The 17,122-nt window shown below is 49.7% G+C and overlaps 1 protein-coding gene across 1 annotated transcript in view; it reads right to left on the bottom strand.

The window, feature by feature from the left end:
• LOC147748523 (E3 ubiquitin-protein ligase TRIM39-like) overlaps positions 1 to 17,122 on the bottom strand; it is a 409,493-nt gene that overhangs the window by 317,597 nt on the left and 74,774 nt on the right. The window lies entirely within an intron of this gene.

Raw genomic sequence — 17,122 nt, 5'->3', positions numbered from 1 at the left:
TCACATTGGCAATCATGACAATTACTTAGACAGTAATTTCACATCGGTGCAATTCTACATAGTCGGATATACAATTCTTATAGTAGCATTAGTACATTATGTTCTTCGCATCAGTTTTACAATTTCTCGTATATCCACTTACTTCTTGGAAATTTGTATGCCTCTCAGAAAAATACAAGATGTTCTAAAGATTCAGGAGCTTTGTCACAAACAGGGAAGAGTATTGGAATTCTTGTTTTTTGCCCATCTAGCCGTGAAAACTAGTGAGGGCAGGGTCCCATATCTAAACTTTTGGTAGCTGTCTGGGAATGGAACCCTGTATGGCATCTAAAGTAGGTTCATAAAATAGGAAAATCTTATGGTAAAGAATTGATCCGTCAGGCTCCATGATTTGCTGTCTTTAACTGTTCCTTTCCAGAAATATTCTCTGCACCACTCTTTTCAGCTGCCGTGGTGCTGAGTGGGAGTCATCTGGACAGTCCCAGAGGTTCTCAAGGTGTAAAGACCGATAGGTTTTCTCACATATGACCACCAAGGAATTCTTAGATGCCATGATGTTTTTGAAATCTCTCTAAACGGTGCTCAATAGTATTTGAGCTCTGGTGTTGCCCATATCCTGTGTCAGAATAGTAGTGGTCTCAACTGAATGGTAGATACAATAGAGTATAAGCCCATGTCCTGCTTAGTGCAGGAGTTAGAGAACTGTATGGGAGGATCATTAAACACTTGAGAAATGTGTTCTCTTCGATTGATAGCTCGTTAGTAGCAGTGTGGCCCCAAAGTTCAGCGCTGTATAGAGAGTCACTTTTTGCCCTCAACTTAGCTCCAGTGCAGGTGCTATGCTTATTGTTTTCAGCTTCCTTGCCATCCTTGGAATTGCCCTGGTCACCTGCTCTAATTTTAATGCACTCTTGCTAATTTCTGCCTTCCAACTAAGATTATGCGACAAAGTAACCCCTAGATAAACAAAATTCGCAACTTGCTGTAGAGATACATTGTTGGCAATTATTTTTGATCTAATAGATTTATAGGGACAGAACACCACATATTTGGTCTTATTTATGTTCAACTCTAAACCCCAGTCGGTGCAGAACATCAGAAAATGGTTCAAGATTTCTAGGAGGACTCTTGGTGTCGGAGATGAGAATGGTGTCATCTGTCAATAATAACATTGGATATTTTACAGCACCAATCCTGGGAATATCGTTATTTTGGAATTCCAAGGTTTCTGCCAGGTCGATTGCATACAGAGAGAAGAAAGTCGGGGCTAAAACACAGCCTTGCCTAACTCCCTTCTCTATTTTGAAAGCTTTTGTTTGTTCCCAGTCCTTCCCATATCTCAAATGCGCTGGATTATTCTCATGAATCTTTATTAAGATTTCTAAAATGTTAGATGGGACTTCCACGTGGTCAAGAACATCCCACAGTTTCAATCTTGGAACCGTGTCAAAGGCGGACTTAAGATCAACAAAAATGACATACGTAGCCTTTTGCAAGTAAAACTGTTTTCCAGTAGATCAAGATAAACCCAAAAATATGATCTACTGTACTTTGGGGCGAACGCCTACTTGCAGGCTGGTAAATATGTAATTTGTCGATGCCCACTGACAATTTTCCCAGGATCTGTTGACCAAAAAAAAAAAAATCTTTCAGGGCCCATTTAATACAGTTCCTGGGGTCGTCCCGTTGACCTTGCTTAAAAAAAAATTGGGATGATTTCTGCACTGTGCCAAGACTCGGGTAATGGACCCCCCCCCCCACCTCATAAATTCTCTCGTAATAAGATTAAAATATGTGGCCCAAATATCTGTCTCTGAAGTGTACAATCAGAGGGTCTGCAGTCTGGGCCAGGGGGTTTGTTGGGAACAATTGATTCACTGCCCGAAAGGAATCTGCAAGGGAGACTTCAAGAGTATCTGCTTGCCCCGAGTAAAGGTAAACAAGCATTGGCATAGCCAATAGGTCTCGCTTTTGGGACCTTATAAGTATTTAGTTATGCAGCACAACATCCTTGGTGCAACAACATCAACTGTTGCATGACTAAAAACGTACAAGGTCCCAAAGGCGAGACCTATTGGCTATGCCAATGCTTTGATGTGGTAACCATGTGGGGTGGAAAGGGCGGAGGTATTCTTTGGGGTGGGGGACCTCTTACACCACCATGTGACATCTGCAATTCAATAGTGCGGCCAGGCATTTTCAACTGTTGTTTCTCTTTTCACTTCCCCAATTTGCTCTTGACTACTTATTGCCATTGTGGCTGCTGCCCCTGGCAAAACTGACTGATCCACACTATGCTTTGAGCTGCAAAATGTTAACATGTATGTAATTATACTATTGAAAAGTAAAACTAATTAAAAAAAATGTTAACCAGATAAACACAATGGCTGTGTGTGGGAGGTACTATAACTGAACAACCTTTGCACACCTACGCTAGGCTTAATAGCCCAACCAAACAATCCAAGGAAGTTTCCATCTCCAATCTAAAATCCTGAATCCGGTATGTAGGGAACACGTACAGTCTTGCCTTTTGCATTTGTAAAGATTACTTAGCAGTAGCATAAATCTGGGTTAGTGCCTGCAAGCACACTTTCCAGCTTTCATTTTTGGTACTAATTCACTTGTTTTTGTTCATCAATGTCCAAATGTAATCTTGTTCTCCTACGAACTCGATGGTAGCGGAGTCTCCCATCCTCACCCTTTAGGTCACTTCATACACTCCAGTATCCCCTCCTTTCCATCGAGCTTTGAAAGGACCTTAGTGTAACATAAGCCCAGACAAGCAACCAACATGACCTATTAAGTCACCTTTCTCCATTGTTGTTTGTTACACCCTTTCCTTACTTCTTTGCACTTAATAGATGTTCAGGGGTAGGTGATTTGCTCTACAAACCCGCTGGGACATATCATTTTACAAAACAGTAAATTACAAATCGGTGTATAGCCTATTCCTGCTGTTTCAAAGCCTCTTGAAAGCTTTGCCAGGAACATGACCGTGACAGATCTGTTCATGGACCGTCTTTTATATGTCCAAACCCCAGTTAGCCTACTCAGCTTTTCTTTCAATGTCGAAAACGTGATACTAATTTTAAGGTGTTCTCCTTTATATTATAAATAGCACACAATTCAGTGAATTACTGAATGCTTTTTATTTACAGGTTATTTTATAATTAGTATTAAAAAATACTGTAACTCATACGTTGAATGTTTTCTTTGGAGGACACAATTTGTTTTCAAAGATTTGCCCTCCACTGTTCTCATTCCGCTCTGAATCTTGGCTTGTCAGTAATTTTCCACGAGGCAGCAGTGTCTCGTGGCGTCTGTGCCCTACCTTTTGTGTCTGTATATCATTCCCCTGGCTGATAGTGCAGAGAAAGGGCTGCATTTGTGTTCCAATTGCGGCGGATATCTCTGCCCGCCGGTGATGCTGTCTGCTGCCAGAGGGGTGTTCACCGTGTTTTAGCACTGCTACTAGTCCGGAGGCTGCCGCCCGCCCCATGGTCCTCGCGTGGCCGAGGCCGATAGGCAGGGAAGTCATTGAGAGGTCAGAACATGGGCGGGGGGGATGAGATATAAATAGATGGTATCTGTCTGTTACATAATGTCTGCCTTTGAAGAGCCGTGCTCCGGCCACGCAGTATCTGCAGACCGGACCAGTTGTGCACATTCAAAGGAACACGTTATCTCCCAACTTCTGTAGGCGGAGGGCCAGGCCGCCGTCTCACAGCTTTCTGGGCCTCGTAGCGCACTTCTGTTCTCCAATAGCAAGTTGAGAAAACAGTAACCTCTGTGCGCGCAAATGGACTTGAGTCTGTATTAAAAGACCTATCCCGAGTGTGTGAATCACTTCAAATGAGTGAAGATGACGGAGTTTCACTAATGGAAAAAACCCCTGTTGTAAACTAAATTAAGCAAGACTTCGATGCGTAAAAATGAAGAAAAGAAAACTAGGAAGTAGCAATCTTTGAGTGCACAACTTCACCCTACTATAGATGCGGTGCAACTGGGACATCAAATCGGAGCAATTAGATAACTGCCGGTAAGGTGCAGGACACAGTTTGATTGTTTCGGAAACAAGTTGCGAATGAAAGAAGGGACAGAGAGGAGGAAAGGTGGGAGGGAACACGGCCTGGGAGAAGCTGGCTGGGGAGGGGGGAGGAGAAATCCAAGTAAGGCTGTGTACGTGGAGAGAGAGAGGGGAGGTGCTGGAGCTGGGGAACAGATGGCCGTGAAAGTTTATGGCCCAAAAGCGCGTGCCTGTGGCCACGTGAACTCGAAGAAAACCGCACCAAAAAACCCTTGGTTTGACGAGTATTTTGAGCACTTGAATTCTCTCCAAGGCGAGACCTAAAAAGGTGGCACTTGTCTCAATGTCTTGATCACTGGTAACCGGTGTGGTGTATAACTCTGAAAAATTGTAAACCAATTTGCATGGTTCAATGTGGGAAGCTGCTCGGCTAACTGCAGAGTGGCTGCCATGTGCCAGAATGGCCCAAAATGCTTTTGAGTCCCCTAACTTTGCTGGACAAGTGAAATCTGTGCAGATCTTTGCTGCCCAGATGCTACGGGCATGGTTTAGCTCAGCCTTATAGTATTTACAAGCCTCTGGGACACAACTTTGTTCTCCTGCTTTTAAATAGCCTAGGAGATGAGCTTTTGCTATCTTACACATTGTGCATGTATGCTGTTTTGGGCAATTTTTGGGTTGTTTCCTATGTTCTCTAAAGAACACATCACTCATCAGCACAAACCAATTTTTGTGAACTGTTATAATTTGGCTTGGATTTGCAGCACCATCTTCAACCAAATTGATTTTCTTAATGGCGATACCTATACCAGTTCCGTGATTTCAGGGTGAGCAGGGGCAAACTCCCAATTAGAGCCTTTTCATTATTGGAGGACTACATTCCCAAGAGCACTAGGCTTTGCTACTTCTAGAGGAGGTTTAGGTAGCCCAATAAGCTCCAATTTCAGGGCGTTATGGTCGCTATCTCCCTTTTCACCTACAATCAGATCACCCATGTGAGGCCATAGGTACAGGGAGAGAATTTTATGAAGATTATTCTAGAGCTATTCTCACGACTTTAACTCATAGCACCCTTTTGATCTGATAGATATCTGTCATTGCATGCTCTAAGCCTATTTAGCCCTATTCTGAAAGTAATACCTAACATCTGTAGTGCAAGGTTCAGCAGTTCTTTGCTTGAGATACCTAATTTTGGGATATTCCATAAGGCATCCCCATCATCAGTTATAGTTGAGACACAGCTATCCAGTGGTTCTATTGTTACGTTAAAGTCACCTGCCACTATTATATGAGCTACATGCATCAGGAACTTAACTTGTTATCTAGGAGGGTTAGAATATAAGATTCCTTGTTCTTACCTATAGGCATATTATAAACATTAAAAAGATAAAACAAGTGTTCTCCATATAATTGAAAACCAAGGAGGTCCGGGGTGGTTCCATCAAGCTGGGTAATTTTACAATTAAGTGATTTTTCACTGAAACTAGTATTCATCCGCCCCCCCCCCACTCCCCCTCCCCCCCAACTGAGCGGCCTCTCTCCTCGATAGAAGTGGGTCATGCAAAACTGGACTAGTCTCATCTAAAGCAAGGTTCAGGGTACCAGGTTTCCTGTAACACACAAATGTCATGTTCGTCAATACAAGTTCCCCTGTCAGGGTCCATTCCTTTTTGCTTTAGCCCGGCTAAATGCCATGAGAAGATCTTCCATGCTGCTTTGTCAGTGTCAAAAGGGTCAGGAGGAGAAGCCTCCTGGCATTCATTAGAGCAGAAAGACCCTGAGGCTCCAATTTGAGTAATTATTGCTGGGCTGCCTGAAGTTTCAGAAATGGTGCTGCTATTAGGATAATTGCAATTAATCAATTTCTTTCATTGGTAAAGAAATTCTGCTGGAGCTTTTGCAATGATTAGTAAGAGTTTGCTTCCCAGAGATGAGCATTAGCCACTCGCAGAGGTGCCCTGCTATTCAAGCCTGGTGAGGTTTTTGGGCTGGTCCGGATGATACTGGCACTACGGTCTATATGTTCAACGTGGTCTGGCAGTATGCGTGTGATCGCATTACAGTGAGTAGTCAAATCTGGCATGGTTTTGATCTGAATGGTTGAACCAAAAGGTGGAAAAGGCCAATCTAGGGACCCCTTTCATGTAGATTGTTCCTCCCTGTGAATTTGATGGCGAAATAGGTCACCTGCGTTTTGGAGGGAGGGGGGGGGGGGAAGGGAAGACTCTACTTTCAGGGGTAAGTCTAGATTTGGGAAGCTGTACCGTTACCGGGAGATTGAGGGGTGATCATTGGACGTAGACCTAGGAGCAAATACATTGTTGCCCTCCCTCGGTCATGTTGCTGTAAGCTTCCCATCACTGTGTTAGTAGTTATTTGCTCCCTTTTGCTTTGATAGGAGTCGGGTGCCTTGGGGGCGTGGCTTGGATGCAGAGGGAAATGGCTGCATGAGCCCGGAGCTCCGCGCACGATCCCCAACGAAATCCTGAACAAAGTCACGGAACCCGCTGATTCTGGACGTTCCCTAACAGCACCAGACGTCGGAGGGCCACGGGCCCCCCGGGAGCGGCGCGGATCAACGCTCAGAGGGCTCTGTGCCTTGCCACCGGGACCAGAGGCTGCCGCGATGAGTTAGCCCAAAATTGCGGACGGGGCTCTGCAACAACTTATCGAAATCGGAAAAGGATCTGCGGCTCCCTCTGGAGCACCACATAAGCAGGGGGACGTCTGAGCCCGACAACTAAGTTTCCCGACAGCGACTGAGGAACTAACTTTCGCCGGCGAGTAATGCCGCGACCGATAACCGGTAGACGATAAGAAGCAAATCGTCAAAATGGCAGCCGTCCCCAACATCGGAAACAAAGGAACCCGCGGCTCCTGGTGAGGATCGCAGACTACGGGGGACCGGAGCGAGCTGGAATCCTTGCCCTGGAGAATCACCGACAGGGGAGACATCGCGAGCGCCCCACCGAGACGCTGCCTGACAAGCCCCCGGAACGAGGAAGAAGGCGTGCCCGGTGACACCACGGGGGAACGGAGAGAGCAGAGCGGTAAGCGGGCGGGTGACACCCGCTAGAGCAGGGTGATTGAACGGATGACACGCTTTGCACTGCTACCAGACCCCGGAGACGTAGAGTAACAGGGGCAAATACGAGGGCTGCCGATCAGCACGTATGACTCTATAAGAAGCGCATAGAAGTGGAGGTTCACCGGAGCGCTTCTTGCGTGCATCCGCCCTAACCAGGGGGTCCTGGAACAAGCACTGTTAGCAGCAGGGCGCTAGAGCTTCAAAGCAGCCCAAACAGCGGATAACCCCATCCCATGCTGCAGAGGGACTGGGAGACCAGAAAGATACTGGAACAACGGCTCTACGAGGAAATGAGAGCGAGGGCATAGCAGACGACTGGAGACACGCTCCACACTATATATGGAGCGGACGCTCGGTGGGGAAGTACTGCAGGACTTTGATGATTACCCTACCAGGCGGACCGCTAGGTGGTGGCATGGTACACTGAAGTTGGGCGCAAGCGGGCAAGGAACGAACCGCATTTTGGATGGGAGTGCCCCCTCCGAACTGGCTGCCACCCCATGCGACAGCAGCGACGAAGCGCTGGGCCATGGAGGGCGATTAGATCAGCTCTCGACCCACCCTCAGAGGGTACCGGACTCTAGCGCAGAGAGCGCTTCTACTACGAGAGTGCCGCTCGAGGCGAGCGCGGTGAGATCCTCCTGGAGCCCCACGAGCGCCACAAGAAGTGCGCTGCTGGCTTGAGAATAATACGAGATGGGGAAACCTAAGGGACGAGTGGATGGTGCGACCGGTTCTGATGTCCCGGACGGAGCAACGCAGAGCCCAACGGATCTACAACAATTACAAAACCGCATCCTAGACGCCATAACGGCTACGAAAGACGCTTTGCAACAGGATATAGCCCAGGTGGCGTCGGGGCTGGGGCTCCTCCGCGCGGACCACGACAAACTGAAAGACAAAGTCAAAAGCGCGGAGGGCATCCTGCAAGAAATGATACCGGAGCATAAGTCCATGGAGGGGAGATTGGTGGATGCACTCGACAGCATACAAGCGCTGGAACAAAGAGCGGAGGACGCTGAAAATCGCAGTAGACGCAATAATGTGCGCTTAGTGGGCCTGCCGGAGAAAACTGAAGGAGAAGACATGGTGGGATACCTGGACCACTGGCTGCGGACGGAAGTGGCGCCGGAGGGCCTTTCATCCTTCACTCTGGAAAGAGCTCACCAAGTCCCAGCTAAGCCTCCCAGGCCAGGTCAACCACCCCGACCGGTGGTGATAAAACTGTTGCATTATAAAGACAGACTGGCTGCTACAAAGAGCCCGAGATGTAGGCCCATTTCAAGTGGATAATAGCATTGTGACGTTGTTCCCTGATTTCACATATGAGACTCAGAAACTGCGAGCCTCCTTCCTTTCGCTTAAACGAGAACTACGTGCAGAAGGAATAAATAAAGTATTTGCTTCTTTTCCCGGCCAAGCTTAGAGTTGAAGTAGATGGCAAGGCGCTCTTCTTTATGAGCAGACGCCTGGGCGTGGTGGGACACTTACAAAGCTGGAACGGACAGGGCGAAATATAGGGCTGAAAAGGCGAAGCGCCAGCAACCAGTGCGGAAATCACAGAGAATCCGGAAGCGCCGGCAGAGATCAAGGAAACCGACAGAATCGCAAACAGGAGAGGATAGCGGCGCTGCAGGCGGTGGTGGACCTGCCGGGTACGGGGAGCACCCGCTCACGCAGAGAGTCGGAATCAGAGGATCGTAGCCCGGGGTCGGAAACGGACTTGTCGGAACTTGATGGGGCAAAGGGCCCGGTGGTGACACCGCAGACCTCGGAACAAATTATTGAGGCCTAATGGTGGAGCCAATTCTGTGAGCGGCTACCGGGGAAACCAGAAGTGCCTGATGCAGCAGCAAATACCGGAGCAGCTGGGGTACCAGTGAGTGACTTTGGGGGATTGTGAGGCGGGGGGGGGATAGGTCTGTTATAGCCACCCTTGAGGTCGAGTAGCGCCCCATAGGCCCATAAGGCCACCGTAGTGCATACTGCGGTTTAGTTGGGTGGTAGCGGGGGTTTAGTTAGCCACTGTTTAAAGTTCGGATGGGAGCTACTTTCTCGAAGTTAGGTCCTGTTCTGGGGGGGGAGGAAGCCGGGAGTAGTTGGGGTGGCTCACGGCAAAGATTATGGGAGGGGGGTGACAATTGTTTTGAGGCGGGGTTTGGGGTGGGAGGGTGCCACTACATATGCCTGGAGGAGGACTTGTACTACCAAATGCAGATTGTTGTGGGACAATGGCTAACTCTGGAGTGACGAAATGCGTGACATGGAATGTGCGGGGACTACACACTATGGCTACGAGGCACAAGGTGCATGCTTATTTAGTTCGTAGAGGGGTTCAGATTGCCTTGCTACAGGAAACACACCTAACGAAACAAGAGGGCATTGCACTACAGAGGAGATGGAGGGGGCAACTATTTAACACCACATACTCTGCATTCGCAAGGGGGGCGTTGATCTGGATCCGAGCGGGGGTTCCTCTCCAGGTGACTAGGCAGGCTATAGACCCAGAGGAAAGATATGTGGCCATAGAGGGGAAACTTAGAGGCAGGGATATAGTGCTTTGCAGTGTGTATGCACCCAACGTTGACCAATCGGCCTTCTTTACGAAGCTCTCTGGGGCGCTGGCGAGTTACTTAGCAGGCCCTATAATTGTGGGAGGAGACTAACTCAGTAGCAGACACTACTTTAGATAGATCTTACCCGCCGCTGAGAACGTCGCCAGTGCATCGATTAGCGAAGCGCAGGCTTGAATGGCAGGAGAGCTCAGAGCTGGTAGATGCCTGGAGAGCGCGACACCCTGTCCTGCGGGATTACTCGTATTACTCTGGCCTGCACGACCTCCATGTCCGATTAGACGCGTTCTTGTGCTCCCCGCTAGTGATCTCCACTGTGGCAAACGCTGAGTACTTAACTCGCACGCTGTACGACCATAATCCTCTCTTACTGACATTAAACTGGGTGACTGAGACCTCGCAGATCCCGACATGGCAACTACGCCCGGACACCTTAGACGACCCTCTGTTTAGGGAAGCGCTCGGGGAGCGAATTACACAATACTTCGAGGTAAACGATGGCACCACAACAACCAGAGGGATGGAATGGATGCCTTCAAGGTTGTGGTCAGAGGCCACTGTATTGGGAAATATGCAGGAGCCCGTAAAACGCTGTTGGACGATTTGGAAAAGGCAGAGAAGGTATTGTGGAACGCTGAGCTGGCGCGCCCTAATCATCCTGAGCTCCAGGAAACTGTGTAAGGCCAAGGAAGCAGTAGCGGTGGAAATGGCGCAACTCCGGAGCTTCGACCATAAAAATTATTTGATCAGGACGCACGCCGATGGGGACAAGGCGGGGACTATGCTTGCATGGCTGGCTAACCCAACCAGGCGTAGCCACCCGATCTTGGCAATTGAAGAAGAGGGCCGCATATGTAATACCCAAATGGGGATCTTAGACACATTTCGGTCTCACTATGAAAAGCTTTATGAAAGCGGAATGGAAGGCAGCGAAGGTGCGATCAACACCTTTTTGGAGGGACTGCAATTGCCGCAGTTAGATCAGGAACACTCAGATGACCTGGGCAGGGATATTACACAGGGGGAAATAGGAAGCGCGGTGAAGCAAATGGCTCGAAACAAAACCCCGGGGTTGGACGGATTGCCCATAGAATTTTATAGCAAATATTTGGAACAATTAGCTCCGCGGCTCCAGGTAGTCTATAATGAAGCTAAATCTAGAGGTAAGCTCCCACAATCCATGCGGGAAGCCTTGATGATTCCATTACTGAAGCCAGGGAGAAAGAAGACAAAGCCAGCCTGTTATCGCCCGCTGTCCATGTTGACAACGGACTACAAAATCCTCAGCACCATATTAGCTACTAGACTGCTGAGCCACATGACTGAGCTGATCTACAGCGATCAATCCGGCTTCAACCCCACGCCCAATACGACTATCAATATACGCCGACTGATACGATTAATGGGGGACCCGATGCCTGAGACCTTGGTATTATCAGTAGATATTGAAAAGGCGTTTGACAGTTTGGAATGGGGTTACCTTTATGAGGTCATGAAGCACTTTGGCCTTGGCGATAGTTATATAGGTTGGACCAAAGTACTGTACACATCTGCGACGGCACGAGTCCGGATAGGCTCTCTCGTATCGCACCAGTACCAGGTATGCCGTGGCACTAGACAGGGATGTTCGCTATCCCCTCTGCTATTTGCTTTGGCGATGGAGCCATTTGCGGCAGTGGTGCGAATGGGAGGCTACTACAAGGGCTTAGTCTATAGGGGAGAACCGCAAGCCATTTCGCTGTACGCGGACGACCTTTTGTTATTTCTGGAAGATGCCAATGAGGCGCTGGAAGGCGCAATGAGGCTTCTTGAACTGTTTGGAGAGCTGTCAAGCTTAAAAGTAAACTGGCCCAAAACCTGTTTATTCCCATTGAGGCAGGGGGAGAGGCGACCTGCCGATAGCCCATCGCTCACCTGGGAGCCCACCTGTTTGAAATATTTGGGGGTGTATGTGTACCATACGGTGTCCGATATGCTAGAGGGCAATGTGGGCCGTTGCATCCGAGCATTGAAAGGGAACATGTCCTTCTGCGCCACTCTCCCGCTATCGGTGACCGACCGTATCTCCTTGGTAAAAATGATAGTACTACCGCGCCTCCTCTACTACTTCCGAACGCTACCGGTGTGGATTCCTGGTTCTATTTTCCAGCAGTTGCGATCATTGTTAATATCGTTCCTACGGGGCACGGGCAGACGCAGAATCGCGCTAGATATACGCTGATCAGACCTAAGGATGAGGGGGGCATGGCGGTTCCAGACTTTGAGTTTTACTACCTAGCGGCACAATTACAGATCTTCACGCAGGAGGTAGCAAGGGTGTATCGAGGCCCAGAACAGGGGCACCCCCCCCCCCCCCCCGACACGTGCTCGCGTACATTACGCTACAGCAAAAGCTCATCCTCAAAGACTTGTCCCTAGAAGAGCAGACGTTCAGGCTGTGCTGGAACCGCGCACGGCGTAGAGCGGGAGTGCGGCGTATGTACACACCTGAGATACCGCTGGGAATGGTGACGGCACTCCCTCATGACGGCGACTGGTCGCGGTTGCAGGGATGGGAAGATGTGGGGCCACAGATGCTGGGTGACCTGTACGAAGACGGGACATTACTCTCATACCGGACCTTGCAGGACCGTTTCGATCTCCCGAGAGGAGACTACTTGATGCACGCAGCTGTGACCAGGGCTATACAGGAACACTGGGGAGAGGGACTACTAGAGCCCGCCACTTCCATGGCATGTCAATACACCATGATGGCAGCTGGTACATTCAAGGCAGTGATGTGCCTTTATTCTAGAATGGTGCGAGAACCTCTAACACCTCTGACAACGTTGAAGGCCAAATGGGAACTAGACCTCCAGATGGAGATCCCAGACACAACGTGGGGCCAACTATTAAGGCGGGCGAGGAAGAGTACGAGAAACGCACGCTTCCAATTGATACATTTTTATATCCTCCATAGAGCCTACCTTACGCCAGGTAAAATTGGGAAGTACTTTGGGATTGAGAATGCGGCCTGCCCCAGATGTAGCACAGAGGGGGCGGACTTAGGACATATGTTGTGGGACTGCCCACACCTACAAGACTATTGGCAGGAGGTTGGCGAGACATTGAATAACGCAACGGACAGGGAGCTACAATACACTAAAGCAGTAGGAGTGCTACATTGGTTTACACATACACCCAAGAATAGGATTACGAGTAAGTTCATCGATATGGGACTGATATTGGCTAAGAGAAATAACCAGAAATTGGAAATCCAAAAAGGGGCCTACGCACAAACGGTGGCTCAACGAATGTCTCAAGTGGGCGGCGAGCGAAAGTACTTTAAGATACCAACTGGTCCGACGCAAAGCTGACAATAGGGCACTAGAGGCGGCAACGGCATGGGAGGCGTTCGTGCAGGCATTACGGGATAGTACGATCGAAGAGGAGGAAGAGCATCCCAACTCAGTAACTGACGTACCCACAAACATACCAGGAACACTTTCTTCGAGTATCCCGGATCACTCCTGACAGAGTTCAAACACACACTACTAGTGAATCCAGGAGTAGGAGAAGGCACAGGGAGTTGAGGTGGGGGGGTTGAGCGGGGGGGCGGGGAGTTTAGGAGTTGGGGGGGAGGAGGGGGCTTGGGGGGGGGAAAGGAGAGCTGAAAAATACAAAAGCAGATTGAAGAAAGTCTTGCATGGGATATTGAAGGCGCTCAGGGTTAATCACAAGGGGAGAGTCGCAGGTTGACGCCGCCCGACCCCCGGCTGTGTAAACGAATTATCCAGACAGGAAACAAGTTTTGATAATGTCCATGCAAGACGCTTATAAATGTAAGATGTGAATGTGATATGATTCTGCAATAAAAACAGTTTTACAAAAAAAAAAAATAGGAGTCTGGTGCCTTCAAGAATGTTGCAGATGAAGGAATATCAAGTATTTTTTGCCATCCAATCCATTAACCTTTGAGGAGCATCCACATAGCTGACAGTTTACATGATCTTGATTGGCTCCCCTTTTATCACATACAAATTGTTTTTGCTTTCTTAGTAGCTTCGTGTTTTTTGAAGGCAGCCTATTAAGGAGAGGAGATTTTGAACAGCCCATCAGAACCATCAAGTCGTCCTTTAGAGAGAGAACCTGTGCTAGCGTCCACTCCATTTCCGTACCCTTATCCTTGGCTGGCATTTTTTGTTTTGCTAATAACGTTGGCACCGGTTGACAAAACTTCACGAAATGTTCAATACGAATGGTTCACTCAGGTCAGCACGCGTGTTGAAAGTTTAGGGGCGTTTCGTCACGCAGGGGCAGAGACACGGCTACAGCCTGAACTGCTGAACTAAATTACATCAAATTTGGCAAAGAGGTCGCTTTTGGTGTAGAAATAATGCTTTTTAAAAACAAAATGTGTAAATCCGTTCAGTAGTTCCCGAGATATTAATATTTGTAAAAATATTGATATCTGAGGACTGCAAACCCTCCTGATCAAGTGCTTCACTGTGATTGGATGCCAACACTCCAAAGCAAAAAGTGCTGGCAGCCATCTTGTTGCTCGGTACCTAGGGAGAAGGTAAAATTAAGATCAAAAACAAGAAAAGGGGGCAGGGTAGAAACACCCTGACTGCCCCCAGGCATGCTCAGGGGGTCCCACAAAAAACATTTATTTTTCTAAAACATTTTCAGCCAGGGTCACGCTGGGTGCGCAAACCCAGTCAAAAATTTTAAATAAAGCGAAATCTCCTGAAGACCACCACCTCCCCGGGGCATTGATCACTATATGCGGGGGGCCTCGCACCCCTCCTCCAAGCCCTGTGTACCACCACCTCCATGGGGCAAACATTTAAAAAATGAAGTGTGGGGGTGCCCCTGCCCTCTCCCCCACACTGCCCTGGGGACCACCACCTCCCCAGGGCATTTAATATGCTAATATGGGGTTCCTTACAGCCCCCCAGGACCACCACCTCCCCGGGGCTATGCAAATAAAGGGGGGCTGCCACCTCATCCGGGCCGGCTCCTGCAATGTCCCGGAGTGCCCACCCCCGGGACATTGCTGTTTGCTAGGACAGAAGCCCTGCCATAGCGAACTCTGCTTTGCTTCGTTGAAGCGAGAGTAGGAAACCTGCTCTCGCTTCAATTAAGCAAAGCAGAATGGCTTTTGGGCAAGGGGAGCTGGATGTCAGCAGCTCCCCTTGCCCAAAGCAGTGCCGGCTCCCGCAGGAGGCAGGTAGCCGGCAGGGACCGTGGGGGCATTGGAACTCCCCCACAGTCCAATGCTAAGGGCCAGGCACTGGGGATGTGGTCCCGGGGCCAAAAGTGGCCCGGGAAGGGGGGGCACTTGGCCCCCCTTCCCATTTAATAAAAAAAAAAACGGCAGGCCGGCCCAAGGGATGGGATCTCTGGGGCCAATAGAGGCCTAGGGAATAAATATTTTAAAAAGAGGCCATGCCCTGGGGGATGGGGTCCCCGGGCCAAAAGTGGCCCAGGGAAGAGGGGCCATGCAGGACCCCTTCCCGTTTTTTTTTAAAGGGGTCAGGCCCTGGGAGATGGAGCCCCAGAAATATTAAAAGGGGGGCCAAAAATATTAAAAGGGGGAGGAGCTTCGCGCGGTTCCAAGATGGACGCGTGAGCAAAGGGCTCCCGAGACCCTCTTCGCCTCCCGCATCTATCCTGCCACAAATCCTGATTTCAACGACGGGTACTTATTGCTGATGCCCTGCTGATCCTGAGAACTTTTTTCGAAAATCAATTTGGCCGCCAAGAACCGGACTTACTGCACCCTGAAGTTTGCGGCCTACATCGTAGACCATCCCCGGACTTGAGTCCCCGAGGTACCCAGGTGGCAATTGAACAACAACGGCTAGTGTGACATGCCCACAGCCCCTGTGGTACTTTCGGTTTCGCTCTTGGGTCATTGTTGACGGCGTTCTAAGGCCGCTCTACACAACTGTCCTGTTCTTGCTGCAGGTCCTACGTTTGCTTTGGATCTTCGCCCTCTCGCCCTTGCGGGCCACCGTGAGCGGGACCATTTTGACCAGATCCCACCGGCTCCGTCGGAGTTCATTGCTCAACATGGCAGGCAAAGCGGATACCGAGAAACGGAACACCAAGGGCACGCATCGTGATGGAGTTCTTCAAACCCAGACCATAGAGCGTTACACTCGCCCAAAGGGGTCCCCAGGCGGAGCGAGCAAGACTCTTGATGGGACCGGAGATGGTCCTCCTATAACGGAGGAGCCGACATTGAAGGACATCATGGGCGCCATCACCAGTGTTCGAACGACTATGGGCCAACAATATGAAACCCTTTCTGCGAAGATCGACACGGTGGCGATCGAGGTCAATCTTATTAGGGCGGACCTGGGCAAAACGAATGAGCGGGTCAAGTCCCTGGATATCAAAACTGCGAGCTTGACTACTGATGTCTCGGACCTCCATGCTGAGGTTCGAACTCTCCGAACCTCCAACGACTTGTTTGCCCGCCGGCTGGAGGATTTCGAGGGCCGGGCCAGGCGCAATAACGTCCGCATCGTGGGGGTTCCGGAAAACTCTGCGGATGTGTCTACGGACCTTCTGGTGGAGGATCTGGTCCTGAAACATCTTATGCCTAAGGGCCTCAGCAACTTTTTTACGGTGGAGCGCGCTCATAGAGTCCCCGGTGGGCCCAAGCTGGGAGCCGCACCAAGGCCCATCATCGCCAGAATGTTTCATTTTCGGGACCGGGACGCTATCCTGCAAGCCTCACGTACTACAGGTCCCACTAAGTTTGACAATGCCTCAATTAGTTTCTATCCAGACTTCACGCAGGCGGTGCAGAAACACATGGGTTTCACCGGGGTGAAGAGACGGCTCAGGGATATGGGACTGAAGTATGCCATGCTTTTTCCGGCCCGCCTGAGGATCGAATATGAGGAGCGAGCGTTCTTCTTTGATCGCCCCGAAGTGGCCAGTGACTGGTTGGACACATTGCCATCAAACCGTACCAACAGCGAGAGTTCGAGAGGTGCCGAAGGGGGCCTGGCTGAACAGGAGTAGTGAGTCTGCATCGGCGAGCCGATTTCCTTGGACTTATAGCAGTGGCTTTGTGATCGATTTGCTTTACAGTGTGGATACCCGGGGGTGGGGGGGAATCAGGCCTCTTCTTCCTCCTCTGGGGACTTTCTCTCTCTTCTTGTAGGTTAGTTTAATGGGGCGACAGGCACACTGCAATTTGGGGTGGCTTTTTGGTCTACCGCAGGGGTGCAGGGTGTGGGGGGTGTTTTTCGGGGTTCCTTGGGGTGTTGGGGGGGTCTTTTCTTTTTTGTTTCGCTCGAGGCTGTGCTATGTTCTGGCTTTTATCCTGTGTGCTTGTTCCGGGGCGAGGGGGGCGGAGTGCCCAATGCCGGGATGGGGGGTGGGGAGCTTAGGGTGCTGAGTTGGAACGTTAACGGTCTTGGTGATAGGATAAAG

The sequence above is a fragment of the Lissotriton vulgaris genome, chromosome 1_1 (assembly GCF_964263255.1).
Source record: "Lissotriton vulgaris chromosome 1_1, aLisVul1.2, whole genome shotgun sequence".
Lineage (NCBI taxonomy): Eukaryota > Metazoa > Chordata > Amphibia > Caudata > Salamandridae > Lissotriton > Lissotriton vulgaris.
The sequence above is the reverse complement of the archived record's forward strand: the minus strand, read 5'-3'. Positions and strand labels throughout refer to the sequence as shown.